This window comes from Rhinoderma darwinii, chromosome 4, assembly GCF_050947455.1.
Source record: "Rhinoderma darwinii isolate aRhiDar2 chromosome 4, aRhiDar2.hap1, whole genome shotgun sequence".
NCBI lineage: Eukaryota > Metazoa > Chordata > Amphibia > Anura > Rhinodermatidae > Rhinoderma > Rhinoderma darwinii.
The window spans coordinates 99107387-99124504 of NC_134690.1; positions in this window are offsets into that span (position 1 = coordinate 99107387).

Consider the following 17118-nt stretch of genomic DNA (forward strand, 5'->3'; position numbering starts at 1 on the left):
CAACATGAGGTTCCCATGAGAACCCTCCATGGGGGCCGCGACACTCCTCTGGACAACTGCCACGGACGTGCTTTCTCTCCTCCTCCTCCTCATAGCGCCAAGTGGATGTGAGGAGGAGGAGGAGATTTTTTTGCAGAACCCCTGTAGATGGCACCCCCGACTAAATGGACAGAGACGTCAAGGGCTTCTCCTGGAGTGGAATCCCCGGTCACAGCGTCTGCAACGCTGAGGACAGGGATTCCGCTTCAGGAGTTAGTTGCCCGATGTCACTGTTCATATATGGACAAAGACATCAAGCACTCCGTCAAGGAGCGGAATCCCCAGCCACAGGGAGCTACAGTGGCGCTATCTACAGGAAGGGAGTGCTACCTACATGGGTGTGGGGGGCTGATGGTCATTTTACTGTGAGTGGGGGGCTGATGGTCATTTTACTGTGAGTGGGGGCTGATGGTCATTTTACTGTGAGTGGGGGACTGATGGTCATTTTAGGGTATGTTCACACGGCAGCGTCCATTACGGCTGAAATTACGGTGCTGTTTTCAGGAGAAAATGGCTCCGGAATTTCAGACGTAATGGCATGTGCAGGCGCTATTCGCTTCGTCCATTACGGACGTAATTGGAGCTGTTTTTCTATGGAGTCAAGGGAAAACGGCTCCAATTACGTCTCAAGAAGTGACAGGCTTTTCTTTGACGCGGGCGTCTCTTTTACGCGCCGTCTTTTGACAGCGGCGCATCAAAAAAATGACCGTCGGCACAGAATATCGTAAGACCCATTCAAATGAATGGGCAGATCTTTGCCGACGCTTTTGAGCCGCATTTTCGGACGTAATTCGGGGCTAAAATGCCCGAATTACGTCCGTAAATAGTGTGTGTGAACCCAGCCTTACTGTGAGTGGGGGGCTGATGGTCATTTTACTGTGAGTGGGGGGGCTAATGGTCATTTTACTGTGAGTGGGGGGGCTGATGGTCATTTTACTGTGAGTGGGGGGGCTGATGGTCATTTTACTGTGAGTGGGGGGCTGAATGTCTTCAAGTGGTTTCCACCTCTGACCTCCAATTGAAATTAATAGTAGGAAGAAAATAGCTTTGGCGCTCTTTTGGAGCTTTTTTTGCTGCGTCTTTTGCATTCGCTTCAACGGCTTGAAAAACCGCTAAAAATACCCCATCAAATAACGCTGTCAATTCAAAAGCAGATTTTTTTCTGCCTTACAAAAAACGCTGTGTGAACATACCCTAAGAATGTAGTGCTTATTTTTAGCAATTCTTGGTAGGGGGGCCCTGAGGATTTTTTTTTTTTCCAGGGGTGTCTCAAGTCCGAAAAGGTTGGAAAACTCTGTAACAGGCTACAGAGGCACCTGCGGCCTATGAGGCGCAGGGACATGACCTGCCTAAGTAGAATCGTGTGTTAGTGAACCTTCCCCTATCCCTTCCTATCCCTCCACCCCCACCTTTAGAAAAGACACGTGACACCGAGGTTGGATGTGAAATGGCCACAGCAGCCGTTTATTAATTTCACAGTTTTATAAAAACAATTTAAATCCGAAACGTTCGGATAACTAATTAGGAATCCACCAGAGAATTCCTCCTAATAATTCACATGACCCAACATGGGTCAGAATCATAAATAACAGTTTTAACGTTAACATTAATCCGAGCAGAGGAAGTCCTTGAAGCCATTTTAGATATTCCTTTTAAACACACCCCAAGTTAGCCATCTGCAACCACCACCAACCAATTACCACCAGCCGTAAACCAGCTCGGAGGCACCGCTCACCTCTGCAGATGGCTCCAACCACTAGAAGTCCACTTCAAAGGGATAACACCCGATGAAGCCTTCAAGTGATATACCTTCCACCAGAAGACCACTTCAAAGGGATAACACCCGATGAAGTCTTCAACCATGTACCTTTTTTGGGGGACGCATACCCCCGATGCGACCCCCCCACCATTTTGTACTGACTGGCCTCAAGGACTCCCCCCGCCAGCTGCCATGACACCAGGACCTACTCCGAATGAAAAGAGAAAAAAAAATAAAACATGTTAAATAAGCACCATAAAATCACAACACTCATAGACGGACGTACATAAAGACCCCCAGGGATAACGAACAAAGGGCGGGAGGGTGGGAGCTTGTCTAGCTGCGTGTTACTCCTCCCGCTGCTTCCGGCTCAATGCCGAAAACAGCGGGAAGCTCAGTAACGGCCCCCAACTCCTCCTTGTCCCTCCTCCACCTCCTTCTAACTTTCCCTCAACACTTAACCCTTTCCCTCCTAGGGCTGTCATGGAGGCTTCCCTCCTAAGCCCTGCAGGCTGCGTCCAGCCTCTTCTTGACCTGCCTAAGTAGAGTCGTGTGTTAGTGAACCTTCCCCTATCCCTTCCTATCCCTCCACCCCCACCTTTAGAAAAGACACGTGACACCGAGGTTGGATGTGAAATGGCCACAGCAGCCGTTTATTAATTTCACAGTTCTATAAAAACAATTTAAATCCGAAACGTTCGGATAACTAATTAGGAATCCACCAGAGAATTCCTCCTAATAATTCACATGACCCAACATGGGTCAGAATCATAAATAACAGTTTTAACGTTAACATTAATCCGAGCAGAGGAAGTCCTTGAAACCATTTTAGATATTCCTTTTAAACACACCCCGAGTTAGCCATCTGCAACCACCACCAACAAATTACCACCAGCCGTAAACCAGCTCGGAGGCACCGCTCACCTCTGCAGATGGCTCCAACCACTAGAAGTCCACTTCAAAGGGATAACACCCGATGAAGCCTTCAAGTGATATACCTTCCACCAGAAGACCACTTCAAAGGGATAACACCCGATGAAGTCTTCAACCATGTACCTTTTTTGGGGGACGCATACCCCCGATGCGACCCCCCCCCACCATTTTGTACTGACTGGCCTCAAGGACTCCCCCCGCCACAGCGAAACAGGCCTTGACCACCTTAAGCCTGTGAGTTCCGCCACACCACCACCGCCCTTTCAATTCCCTCTGCTATTGCCAGGCTCCACAGATCAATACCAACCTCGGTCAAATGAACCCCATCACTCCTCCAGTAATTCCCCACTCCCGCTTCCAAATCCCTGTGCCGCACGCAAATGCCCCCGTTTTTGGCTACAAAACGGGACACCGCCCGATTAACTTTAATGCGTGCCTTATTGACTCTTTCCACTGACCTAGCCAACCGCCAATGTTTTCTTGGGACAATGTCCGACCACACTATTACCAACCTGGGATAAGACACCCACAAACACAACATATCGTATTTTATATCACGCACCAACTCACGAAAAGGGCGGACTCCCAAGTCATTCCCACCCACGTGCAATACTAATACCTCTGGGACCCTATCAAGCCGGGCATATGTCTGGAATTCTGCTAACACCCTGCTCCATGACATACCTCTAAATCCCAGCCAATGCAAAACCGCATCTTGCCGCGGAATGCGCAACTGGCGACCGTCCGTGCGGACGTCCGCCCTCAAAGCCCCTGAATGCACGTACGAGTGACCCAGCAACCACACCAAACACGGAGGCGGATCTGAAACGGATAAGACAATTAGACACCACCACACAAAAAATTTTTTTAAGCACTAACAACAAGACTCATAACAGATGGGGGCGAACATAAGACCTAAATCTGTTGGACTCCCAACGACCGATGCGCCGCACACCTTCGTCATCCAACCCCCAGCGCCCTGCTTCTGTTGCTGCGCCAATCCTGAAGGAATGAGATGAATATGAGCCCGCCGCGACACCAACCGCCGCCAAACATTTTTTAAATACAGCTCCAAACTGAAATCTGGACAAAAATGACCCATCCTCGTGACATAACAATGGCAACTCTGGAGACCCCCCTCGTGGCTTAAACACCCGCATGCACGCGACCGGGCACATAGCCGAACCCGGGAGGGCGAACAAAACTATCAGCTTTCCCCTTCCTAATTGGTCAGTTTTTGACCGACGCAACCATGCCTCAAGCCGATCAGCATATAGGCTCACCTCCCCCAGTCTCAACCCCCCTGCCTGCTTGGTACTCGGCGACACCAACTCGCCAATTCTAAATGCCCCAAAGAACGCTAAAGAAAAAGCTAACCGAAACAACTTCATCTCGGCCGAAGAACGACAGACCGATGCTAATGAACCACCCAAAGAGCCAAGCAAAGAAAACGACACAGGCCTTCTACGATCCGCCTCCACCCTACCTCGGCGCAAACCCTTCAAGGCCTGTACCACTAAAAATTCCTTAGATACATCCTGAAAGCCCCGCAACTTAAAACCAAACGCCACCGCAGACATGAAACGGTTAACCTTTGCCAACGAAAACCCCGCCTCCCAGGCGTCCCCTAACCAGTACAAAAGTGCCACCAACCTGTCTCTATCCGTGTTGACGTCACCCAACTCTCTTACCCACTCCTCCCACTGCCTCCAACAAGCAGAATAAGCACTCTACGTCGTGCGCGCCAAGGACCTCTTTACCAATCGTTCTACGGGACCGAGACCAGATCTCAAAGATGTTCCGGACAAGCCAAACCGAGACGTTCCGCTCCCGGTGCCAATTGCCGAAACCGGTCCCACTGCGATCGAGAAAGAGCATCAGCGATACAATTCCGTACCCCCGGCACATGCACCGCCACCACCCACGCGTTCAACGACAAGCACACCAATACTAAATGTCGCAACAACTGCACTACCGGAGGAGAGGACGCCGTGATGTTATTAATGGCCAGCACCACACCCATATTGTCGCAGTAAAAACGAACCTTCTCATCCCTGAGCCTGTCCCCCCAAATGGTCGCCGCAAACACGATGGGGAACAGCTCGAGCAGGGCCAGATTCCGCGTGAGTCCACTGGACACCCAACTAACCGGCCATCGACCTGCGCACCACGGACCCCCCCCGTAAGCTCCAAAACCGCCCGCCCCAGCCACATCCGTAAAGATATTTAAATCACTCGTATCCTGCGCTGGAGCCATCCATAGCGAGTGTCAAAAATATTTTAATTATCTTTATATGTGTGAACCTAAAAGTGCTATAGACAGTTGTCACTGGAGCTCACAGACCTGATGAAACAAGAGCCTACATGGGGGGATGGCTATTCTATTTCAAGTCGTTTAGTTTATGGATTTGCATTTCAGCTGTTACAAAGGCAACGTGAGAAAACGTGCTGACATTGTATTTCTTATGGCTAAAGATATATGTGGAGTTTTGGGATATTACCATATTTAGAATGCTCATGCTTTGCAAGTATGAGGTTACCACCTACTCTCATTTTCTTATAAATAAAGATGGATCCGCCCCCTGTGGGCAGAGACTGTTTGAACACTGAAGCTGCGTGTCATGGTCTCTCTCCGGCCGGCCTCTCTCAGATCCACCATTGAGAGAGCATTCATTAATTTGGAACTCATAGACAAATGCAGATAATGTCCAACGTTAATGGACAATGTAAATTCTGCAGCGACACGAGCGACCATTATTCTAGCCCAGGAAGTCATCCCATACCTGCAGATCAGCCCGATGCTCCTCCTTAAGCCGCACAAAATGATGTGGTGCACGCACTCCTGCCGTTGCCGCCGCCAACCGTCTACCAAACACCCTCCCCATTGGCATAATCCGGCAGTCGAAATTCAACTTCCCCAGCAACGACTGAAGCTCACGCAGCGTAATTTTCTTTAACTTACAAGCCCGACGTACCTCCTGACTCAAAGCCCCCAACTTATCCGCAGGAAGACGACAATCCATTGCTACCGAATCTATTTAAATTCCCAAAAAACAAATCGTCGGTACCGGACCCTCGGTCTTTTCTGGCGCCAAAGGGATCCCAAAATCCCTCGCCACCTTCTGCAGTGCATGAAGCAGATTACCGCAAACCGGCAAACCCCCCGGGCCGACGCACAAGAAATCATCTAAGTAATGTATCAACGAGTCGACCCCGGCTACTCCCTTCGTCACCCATTCCACGAAGCTACTAAACGCCTCGAAGTATGCGCAAGAAAGGGAACACCCCATCGGAAGGCAACGATCCACGTAAAAAGCCCCATTCCAAAAACAACCCAACAGCCGTTGGCTTTCTGGATGAACTGGCAGCAACCTGAACGCCGCCTCGATGTCGGTTTTTGCTAGCAGCGCGCCTGGACCCGCAGCACGAACCAACCCCACCGCCTTATCGAATGAGGTATACACTACGGAACACAACTCGTAATCAATCCCGTCATTTACCGACGAACACTTGGGAAACGATAAATGCTGAATCAAACGAAATTTACTGGGCTCGCGCTTTGGAACGATGCCCAACGGGGACACCACTAAATCTTTTATTGGCGGATCAACAAAAGGCCCCGCCATGCGACCCAACGAAACTTCTTTAAACAATTTTTCCGACACGACCTCAGCATGCAAGTAGGCCGATTTAAGGTTCCTCCGCGTAACCGGGACCTCATAAGGAGGCGGAGGAATAATAAAACCAACACAAAACCCCTCGTAAAGCATCTTGGCCGCCGCCCTATCCGGGTACTCATTTAGATAAGGGGCCATCCTTTCCACCCTCACCGGTGACAACCCCTTGACCAGCCGAGGAGGACTGGTTCCCTGACCTCTTTATTCGCATACATTTTGCAGCCCCGTGTGATGCACCATTACTCTCTGAACACACGTGCTTGAACTTGCACGTGGCCCCGAACTTACACTGGCCCTCGTTAAATTGCCAGCAAAATCCCAACTTCGCCCCGCCCCCTTGTCCGACCTGACTGGACTGGCCCCCTTGGCCAGCGCTCCCGGGAAAGGACTGCCTAACCGGAGCCGTAACCCGTAACCAGAGAGCAATATCCTTCTGGTCCCACCGAATCGCCGGCCGAACCGCTTTCCGCTGACGGAATTGCTCATCATATCGCAGCCACGCCTGACCCCCATACGCCCTATGAGCCTCCCCAATGGCATCAAAATAGCAAAACAACGCCGAACAATTTTCCGGCGCCTTTTCTCCTATTACACTGGCTAATATGGCGAACGCCTGCGACCAATTAACGAACGTCTGCGGGATAAGCCTATACCGCCGACGTTCCTCCTCGTCCTTCTTACTCTCGTCCCGCTTGCTCTTATCCAAATTGAATTTTGCAAGCGGAAGGAGAGAAAAAATCTCGACATATTCGTCCTTCCAGATCCGGTCACGCACCTCCTGCTTTAAGTGCGCCCCTAACGGACCTTCGAAGCAAACATACACCTCCCCACGAGCACGATCATCAATACGCACCCGATCGCCTTCTTTTTGTGCCTCAGTCTGTACCGACACCGCGACCGCCTCTCTAGCCGCCATCCCGGGCCACGCCTGCAACGATCCCCAGTCCCTGGGGCCTTCCCAAACTACTGCCGGGGACACCTCCGTAACTACTGGCGCCGCCGCCCTATCTAGGCGCCCGACCAGCTCCCGCAAGCAACCCACTAAGTCCGCCAGACCTGCGCCGTCGCGCCCGCTCGCGCCACTACCGGCCACCGATGCGACGCTAGCAGCCCCCCCGCCGACACCCGACATAAAAATCGCTGGATGCGACAAAGATGGAGTTATACACTCACCGGGCTGCACAGGCGCTGTGTTCCCGTCAGCCGGACCATCCTGACCTCGCCGATACACGTCCAGTTCCCCTTCCTCCAGCTCCTCTCTCGCAGACGACTGGCCATCCCACCGACATCTTCAAAACGGGGATGATGACGCGCTGACTGATGGGCCGACAACCTGCCGCCCGACCGCAGGGACCCAGACTTCCGACCGGACCTGTTGCCTCGACGTCGCTGCAGGTCTAGGCGTCCGTCTCGACGATCCTGATGAAGCCTGCCCCCTGGCCGGAACATCACCAGGCGGGGCGGCCGTAACTTGTCCTCCAAATCTTGCATCTGATGGGGGAGGGGTGACAGGGAGCCCGGCCTGCGACTCCCTGATAACCGCCGGACCCCGTCGCGGCCGGGGATTCCTGCCAGGACGCAGGGCCTGGGAAGAGGCGGCCCTCCCAGCTGCCTGGCCTGCAGCGTCCATTTTAGGGCTCCCCCTGCGACGCCGTGTCCGCGGGACCACCTCCGGGCTGAGGCGTTCTGGAGGTCGGGACTGCCGAGAGCGACGGGTAGACCCAGCCTGAGTCACCATCACCCCTGGCGACGCTCCCAGCCTGCTCTGAGCAGGAGCGGGTGTTGCTGACTCCCCCCCCCGCCGCCATATTACTGCTAGGAAGGGGGCCGGGGGAGGGGAGCCTGTCCCCAACAACAGACCTCGAACGCCGGGCCTGACGTGGCGATTCGGCGTCCGGGATTCTTGTCAGTGCTGCCACGGTCTCCTCCAACCATCCGGGACCGTGGTGCACAGCAGCGGCGCGCAGCTGCGCAAGTATTACAGCCTCTGACATGGCACACAGAGCGGGGCAACGGGGAGCTTGTCTAGCTGCGTGTTACTCCTCCCGCTGCTTCCGGCTCAATGCCGAAAACAGCGGGAAGCTCAGTAACGGCCCCCAACTCCTCCTTGTCCCTCCTCCACCTCCTTCTAACTTTCCCTCAACACTTAACCCTTTCCCTCCTAGGGCTGTCATGTAGGCTTCCCTCCTAAGCCCTGCAGGCTGCGTCCAGCCTCTTCTGGATACCTGCGCAGTCGGCGTGATGACATCTCTGGATCAAGGCGGCCTACGCAAGGATCCTGTCAGGTGGAGGTGGGGGGCAGTATGGCACTGTCTACAAGGGGGAGGTGGGGGCTGTATGTCACTTTCTACAATGGGGAGGTGGGTGCTGTATGACACTGTCTACAAGGGGGCGGTGGGGGGCACTGTGTACAAGAGGGAGGTGGCGCTGTCTACAAGGGGCAGATGGGGGGCTGTATGGCACTACAAGGGGCAGATGGGGGCTGTATGACACTACAAGGGGCAGATGGGGGCTGTATGGCACTGTCTACAAGAGGGCAGGTTGGGGATTATGGCACTGTCTACAGGGAGGCTGTATGGCACAATCTACAGGGGGCACTTTCTACTAGGGGGGCTGTGGGGGCATTATACTCTGTGGAGGACATCATACTGTGTAGGGGCACTACAGGGGGCAATATAATCTGTGTGGCACTTAGGGGGCATAACACTGTGTGGGCACAATTAGAGGACAAAATACTGTGTCCTTGAAGGCGTTATAATATATTACATTATTAAATATTATTATTATACTGTGTGTGGGGCACTAAAGGGGCATTACACTGTGTGGGGGCACTATATAGGGTATTATACTGTGGGGAGGAATTATGCTTTTTTATGGGGCATTTTTTATAATGGCGTGGGGCGCCGAAAGATAATTTTGCACGGGGCGCCATCTACCCTAAGGCCGGCCCTGCTTGTTAGTAACAAACTGACAGGCAGTCTATTAGGCCATACCTCCAGCATGACTAATAGGCATATAGCCATAGTAGTCCTGGGGGCCTTTGTTCACATGATAATCTATTGGCACCCTATGAATGTGTCGCTGGACCCTGATGGGTGTCAGAGGGAGCCTCCTCCCTCTAGCCACCTAGAGGCCATGGCCTCTATTGACTGCAGCACAGCATCTAAGGGTTAAAACCCTAATCCTGGCCATTGCTGCAGGATGTCGATGGTATGTTTCAGCCGGCACCTGCTGCAGATAGCATGGGTACAGCTCCTATTACAGCTAGACATAACCGTAGGTCCTTTCCCCCCTAAACACCACTAAAATGGATAAACAGCTACATCCAAATGAAGGAAGGGGTTAAAGGGGTTTTCTGTGAAAAAATTTAATGCGTGGTCAGTGGGGGTTGTTGATGTGTAAGATCTTGTTTTTTGCATTTCGGGTGTGTATTTATTTTTATTTTGCACTATTTTTGGGTGCAGTAAATTTAGCTTAGTTATATAAAGTTTTTTTGTGGAATGAGCAATACAATAAATTTGCGAGTGCGCAGTAGGGGGATAATGTTCATTCGCATCCAAAAGACCCAAATAGAAGTAGCGGCGACGCCATCCTTGTCCAAAAAGTTCCTATTTGTGCCCAGAACAACATACAGATAAGTAGCAATGTTTCGACCCGATACAATAGCAGCAAGCTGAAAGACCCTGCTATTGTATTATACCTTATCTGTATGTTGTTCTGGGCACAATACAGATTTTTTTTTTTTCCGTACTTACGCTTTAAATCAGGCTTCAAATATATTTTACTGGTTGTAACAATGAAGGAGATAAATATACATATTTTTGTTATGTTTTATGACTTATTGACACTGTTTGTATTCAAAATAATTATGTTTATTCTTTATTTTTCATGTGCATGTTTTTAAATGATTACTTTTTTTTTGTCCCACAAGGGCACTATTTTATTTTATTATTATAATATATTTGAATACCTATGTACAGTGGCGGATTAAGTAGACTATGGGCCCTGGGCTGTTACCCAAACTTGGGCCCCCCTTCTCCCCCGCCGAGCCGTAACACTACCTTTTTGTGCAAGCATTAACAAATGGGTGTTACGATTCCCCTTGTCAAAGGGCTGTGTCCCTACATACTGACAGTCTCCAACCATCGCTGACAGTATCACACTGTGCAGGGACACATCCTCCTAACAAGGAGAATGGTAACACACATTTGTCTATCAGTCCTGACTGCACAAAGACTTTTAGTGAAACACAAGGATTTTCTAGAATAAACATGTCAGGAGAGGTGACAGATTCTCTATAAATCTAGTGACTCACATGTGACGACTCCTCAGATTCTGGTAACTTTTTTCCTCTTTTCTTCTCCATCCGGTCCAGACTTCATGACGACTTCTCCCGGCCATAACCCATTTCTGCAGAATTTGCCACTTAGATGTCTTCTGTTGCTCACTTTTCCAACATTTCTACACCTATAAACGAAAACAAAATTCTCATGGTGCCACAGACTGTGCCTCTAACTATAATAGCACCAAACACTGCGCCCCTGAATATAATTGTGTCAAACACTGTATAGTAAAGCACCACGTGCACAAAGGCCCCTGTAGATAGCGTCACACACACATCCCCCTGTATATAGCGTCACACACACATCCCCCTGTATATAGCGTCACACACACATCCCCCTGTAGATAGCGTCACACACACATCCCCCTGTAGATAGCGTCACACACATCCCCCTGTATATAGCGTCACACACATCCTCCTGTATATAGCGTCACACACATCCCCCTGTATATAGCGTCACACACATCCCCTTGTATATAGCGTCACACACATCCCCCTGTATATAGTGTCACACACATCCCTCTGTATATAGCATCACAAACATCCCCCTGTATAAAGCATCACACACATCCCCCTGTATATAGCATCACACACATCCCCCTGTATATAGCATCACACACATCCCCCTGTATATAGCATCACACACATTCCCCTGTATATAGCATCACACACATCCCCCTGTATATAGCGTCACACACATCCCCCTGTAGATAGCGTCACACACATCCCCCTGTATATAGCATCACACACACATCCCCCTGTATATAGCATCACACACACGCACAGCCCCCTGTAGATAGCATCACACACAGCAGTGATGAAGGGAGGGAGTGAGTTATGGAGGAATGAAGGGAGGGATGAACAGATGGAGGGAGTGAGTGATGAAGGGATAGGGGTTTGTAAAAGCACTCACCAGCCTGGAGCGCTGTGTAAAAACTTGACTGGTGGGCGGGCCTTCTTCCCTGCAGATATTCAGCTCCTTCACTGTGATAGATGGACCTGATTGGTGGGCGGGGGTCACATGGGCACGACGTCATCAAAGGTCCTTTAGCCTTCAATTCGGAGCACATTTATGTAGAGAGGTAACTTTCACTATCCCGGCTAAGCCCGCCCCGAATTGTTCTGCCTGCACCTTCTCTCTGCCGTGACAGTTAGCGCTGCATAGTTTTTATGATTATGTGCAGTTCGGGCAACGATGGGCCCCCTGAGTGCCTCGGGCCCCGGGCGGCCGCCCGAAACGCCCATATGATGATCCGCCATTGCCTATGTATTCCAATGTATTACTGCCTGTGCATGTAAAATGCACAGCCAGCTGTTAGGCATACCATATGTCCACCCTAACAGGGATTCCCACACGAGAGCTCTGTCCTGAACTGACCCTTAAAACCATCAGGGGCCCAATAGAGCCCCACACCCTTGTAATGCCACTATCGCCATCGATCGCGGTATCAAAAAGGTTAAACGTCTGGGATCTGAGTTTTCTATGCTACCGCAATCACAGCACTGTAAATGGTAAAGCGCTAAATACTAGCTTTCAGCACCGTACATTGATAGGACTTTTGCACACAGAAGTATGACATGCAGGGGCGTAGCTAGGGGGGGCAGGCGGGGCATGTGCCCCGGGCGCAACTAGGTGGTAGGGAATAGGGTGGCGCCGCAGAGCAGCTGATCACTGCTAATAGGCGCCCTGTATGTTGGACACCTGCACAGCTTTAGGAAGAGCCAGGAAATCACGCAGCGGCGTTCTGACTGGGGTCTGTGATCGCCAGGGAGTGGACCAGCCCAGTCACCTTACCTGTCACCTGACCTCACGTTGGTGACATGAGGTCAGATGACTCAGGTCAGGGGACTGGACTGGTCCACTCCCGTGCTGCACCCTCCCAGCATGTAGGGGGCGCCACTGGGCTATGCCTCTACTCTGTGCTGTGCTGTTACACACACGGAGTAAATAACAGCCGAGAAGCAGAGGAGGAAGCTCCGCCTACAGCCTGTCCTGAAAGAAATCTGTGATCCAGTCAGACACGGTGAGTGTCTGTGTGTATATGTGAGTGTAGTGTGTATACAGTATGTGTCTCTGTGTTTGTATGTGTATATGTTACTATGTGTATATTTTTCTGTCTGTGTGTGTGTGCGTGTGTCACTGTGTTATCTGTGGTGTTACATAGGACTGCAGGTAACAACTACTACATTATCTGTACTCAGAGAGTTTTCACTGTGTTATCTATCGTGTTACATAGGACTGCAGGTAACAACTACTACATTATCTGTACTCAGAGAGTTATCACTGAGATATTTACCGGTATGTATGTATTCCAGAATGTGTGTATGTACAGTATATTTGCCTGTATGTCTAAATATCTGTCATTATGTATGTACAGTATATATGTTCCATCGTGTCTATATATGTGGTTAATTTTTGGTTTGTGTAGGGGGCGGCAATAGAGAGTCCCGCACAGGGCGCCATCCAAGCTAATGCCGGCCCTGGTTGTCACCAACCCTAGTCAGAAGGAACTCCGCCGCTGCCTGCGCCGCATGACCTCCTTGTCTCCTCCGGTAAGTCACACCAGGCAGAGTGGAGAGTGGCAGCGGTAGGCTACCGCTCACCGCTCTGTTTACAGTGTGGCGCTAAGTACAAGGGGGAGTGTGGCGCTATTTAAAAGGGGGGCGAAATGTGGCACTATTTACAAAGGGGGGAGTGTGGCGCTATTTACAAAGGGGCAGCAGGCTGTGTGTGGCACTATCTACAAGGGGGGAGTGTGCCACTATCTACAAGGGGGAAGCGGGCTGTGTGTGGCACTATTTACAAGGGGGGCTGTGTGGCGCTATTTACAAGGGGGGCTGTGTGTGCGCTATCTACAAGGGGGGATTTGTGTGGCACTATCTACAAGACAGGGGCTGTGTGTGGCACTATCTACAAGGGTCGAGTGTGCCGCTATCTACAAGGGGGGAAGCGGGCTGTGTGTGGCACAATCTACAAGGGGGGATGTTTGTTACTATTTACAAGCGGGGCTGTGTGTGCACTATCTACAAGGGGGCCTGTGTGTGGCGCTATCTACACGGGGGGCTGTGTGTGGCCTCTTTAATTTATTTTCTTTTAATTTATTTTTATGTTAATTAAATTATATAACTATATCGCTTGGAAAATGTAGAAATGCTTTTATGCTCGAGTTACATAAAAAAAATAGTGAAAAAAAAATTACACCTCATTGATTGGTAGAGATGCAAACATATTGAGGGGGAAGGAGATGTCGGAAAATAAGTTGGGGGGGGGGGGCGCCAATGGAAATCTTTGCCCCGGGTGCAGGAGAACCTAGCTACGCATCTGATGACATCTACATACATTAGACAATATTTAGGGTCAACGATGAGATAGGAATCCATCCTGTGGTACATTCCCAAAGAAGGCACAACTGAGATTCATAGCACCATTGACTGATGTGAGTGATAGCAATTTCTGTACAGCAATGCAGAATACGTTAGTGTTATATAAACAACAGGAATTAAAGAAATCTCAGATGATGAGATTTAATCCTGCCCTTGGCTGTAAATATACGTCTCATGCACAAGCTCTAATACGCCGGTGTGCATGAGCCCTGACTAACACTATTTTGTAAGTCGTAGGTTTACAAAAATAAATAAATAAATGAATCCCATTTATTTTATTTACTTTGCACAATCCTTAGCACTGTATATTTGGTTGCATAAACTAAGATGAGTGTGACTGATGATTATAACATTATTATAAACTGTACCGACATGTATTCCTAATGTTGAAACTGAGCTAATTAATGGCACCAAAATGTGAAACAGAAGACGTAACAGATGACTGAAGCACCATGATGGACCATCCTCTGGCTTCTTACATCTGTTCTAAGCAGCATGGCAGATCCAACGTCAAGCCAATGACCACATAGCTACTGCCTGAAGCCTGCACCTAAATCACAGTGTAGACACCGCTATACATTCAAATTCTGTCTATACAAAGGACCTGGTAGAAATAACAGTCTTTTTTTAACTACTTGGCTGCAAAAGGGGAAATGAGCATTTTATACAGCAAAGGTGGTTAGCTCAGTCTACTGATCATGGATGGGACATTAACCCTGCCAATGTAGAGTTCAAAAGAGAGCAAACAGTGCCCTCTACTGGGCAGGAATAGGAATTCAAAAAAATTCTTGATTCAAGCCACATACAAAAATGAAAGAGAAATGATAAACTTGAGTTGTCCTTGGATAAATTGGAATTCTATTTTCATGTAAGATTTCATACTCTACTCTAAGGCTGGATTCGCACATCGTGAATCCACACCGAAATATACAATGTAAGTGAATACAAACCCAAATTACTCACAGTGTAAAAAATCTGCCGCAGATTCTAGACATGCTGTGAATTTTCAAATCCGCAGAATTGCAGTGGAAATGCTGCAGATTTAATTAATTGCAAAGCAATTAGTGAAATCTGCAGTTAAATTCCGCACCAATCTAAATAACGAAATCCGCATGTAACACGTGCAGATTTCATTGGGGATTTTGGTATGGATTTTCAGACGCTTCCACAGCTTTATTTTCATGCGATGTGTGAATCTATCCTATGGGCAGGTCTACACATAGATGACTTTTTCGGCTGCGGAGTTAGCCACAAATCCATGGCAAGTTTTTGGTTTTATTTTTGCTGCGAATTTCACCCTATGAATTGTAAAGGGTGAAATCCGCAGTGAAAATCTGTGACCAAAATGACATGCTGCAGATTTAAAAATCTACACAATGATCTGAATCCTACACAGATATTTTCCACTGCATTTGGATGGGGTTTTGAAAGCCCATCCCCATGCATTGCATTGTAAATTGTTGCTTAAATCCGCAAGTCAAATCCGGAATGAATCATGTGGTTTATGTTGCGGATATGCCTCTGCAAATTTTCCTGTGGAAGCTTTTTTTAAAAAGTCATTGGTTTAATCTGCAACAAAATCCCCAACATTACATTATTTGCAGATTTGATTGCAGATGTTTTCTGCCCCAATAGAGTCAATGAAAATCTGCAACAAATCCATGCTCAATCCACTCCAAAAATTTACATGCTGCTGATTTTAAAATCAGCGCTGCAGGTCAAAAACCATGCGGAAATTTTTTGCAGCATATGGATGAAATTTGGAAAAATCTCAACCACCAGCCCTTTACTGTATTCTGCCGTGGATTACACTAGTGCAAATCCGCAGGTAAAAATCGAAGCAATTACAGCCTGTGTGGACCTACCCTAATATTGAAAATCTAAGCATAGATAATAGTGAAAATATTTATTTTCTATTGTTTTTTTTTTTGTTTTTTTTACATTATTTAAAGGACAGCTAGTTACCTAGTGTAGACAGCTATTTTTTGGTTTATATTTACCAATGTACAGTGCAGGTGTAGCAGGGCTGAGTTCATTTAGCACCCTGATATCATGATGTGGTCTTTCATGTAATATCTACCTCATTTATAATGCACAAAAGATGCAAAATATTTTTTGCACTCTGATTTAATTATTTATTTATGCTATTGGTCACAATGTTTTATTTGGAGATTTATGTATCTCCCGTATTCATGTTTATAAATAATATATGCTTGCGGTATTATCGTGTCCATACAATATATTATATAATGTTTGTTCACTTATTACATGATTGTATAAATTGTACACAATTATAAGTATACCGTATAATGCATATTGGGTTTTGGCGTAACTGCCATCTTAACTGTTTTGTGGGAAAATAATGTATCACCAGGGTACCGATATTTATTACCTGTCTTGTATATAAATGATCACCTAACTGTATATGTAAAAACTTCTGAGTCACTGTTTGTAATGTTGCCAATCTGAGGTTTTTTTCTTGTGGTTCACTGTAAACTAAAATACAAGAAGGTCACTCGATATTACATTTCATCTTTTCAATGACTTACCACCTATACACATCTGGTCTGCGTTGTCCAATGGGGTGCACGCTCCATGCGTGCGCGGCCGGGACTGGGGCTGGCCCTGCCTGAACCTCCAACGGTGTGGTGTGCATGTCCGGAATTCTTGGTACGCATCGAGAATCCGGATGTGCGCCGCGGCACTGGGTGCGGAAGTGGGGCCTGCCACACTTCCGGTTGCGCCGCTGGATGTGCGCCACGCAACCCGTGGACGCGGCAGATTCTTTATTCACAACACACTTGGACTATACTTGTATATACTATATATAGGGTGCTTAGAAGAGGGACATACTATACCCCCTTGAGGAAGCAGACACTGCGAAACGCGCGTCAGGGCGCACACAGAGACCACTGGAAACACCAGAGAATACCTTATGGGTAAGAACAAGTGGCTTACTTTATAAAGATTTAGGGCATTGCTCA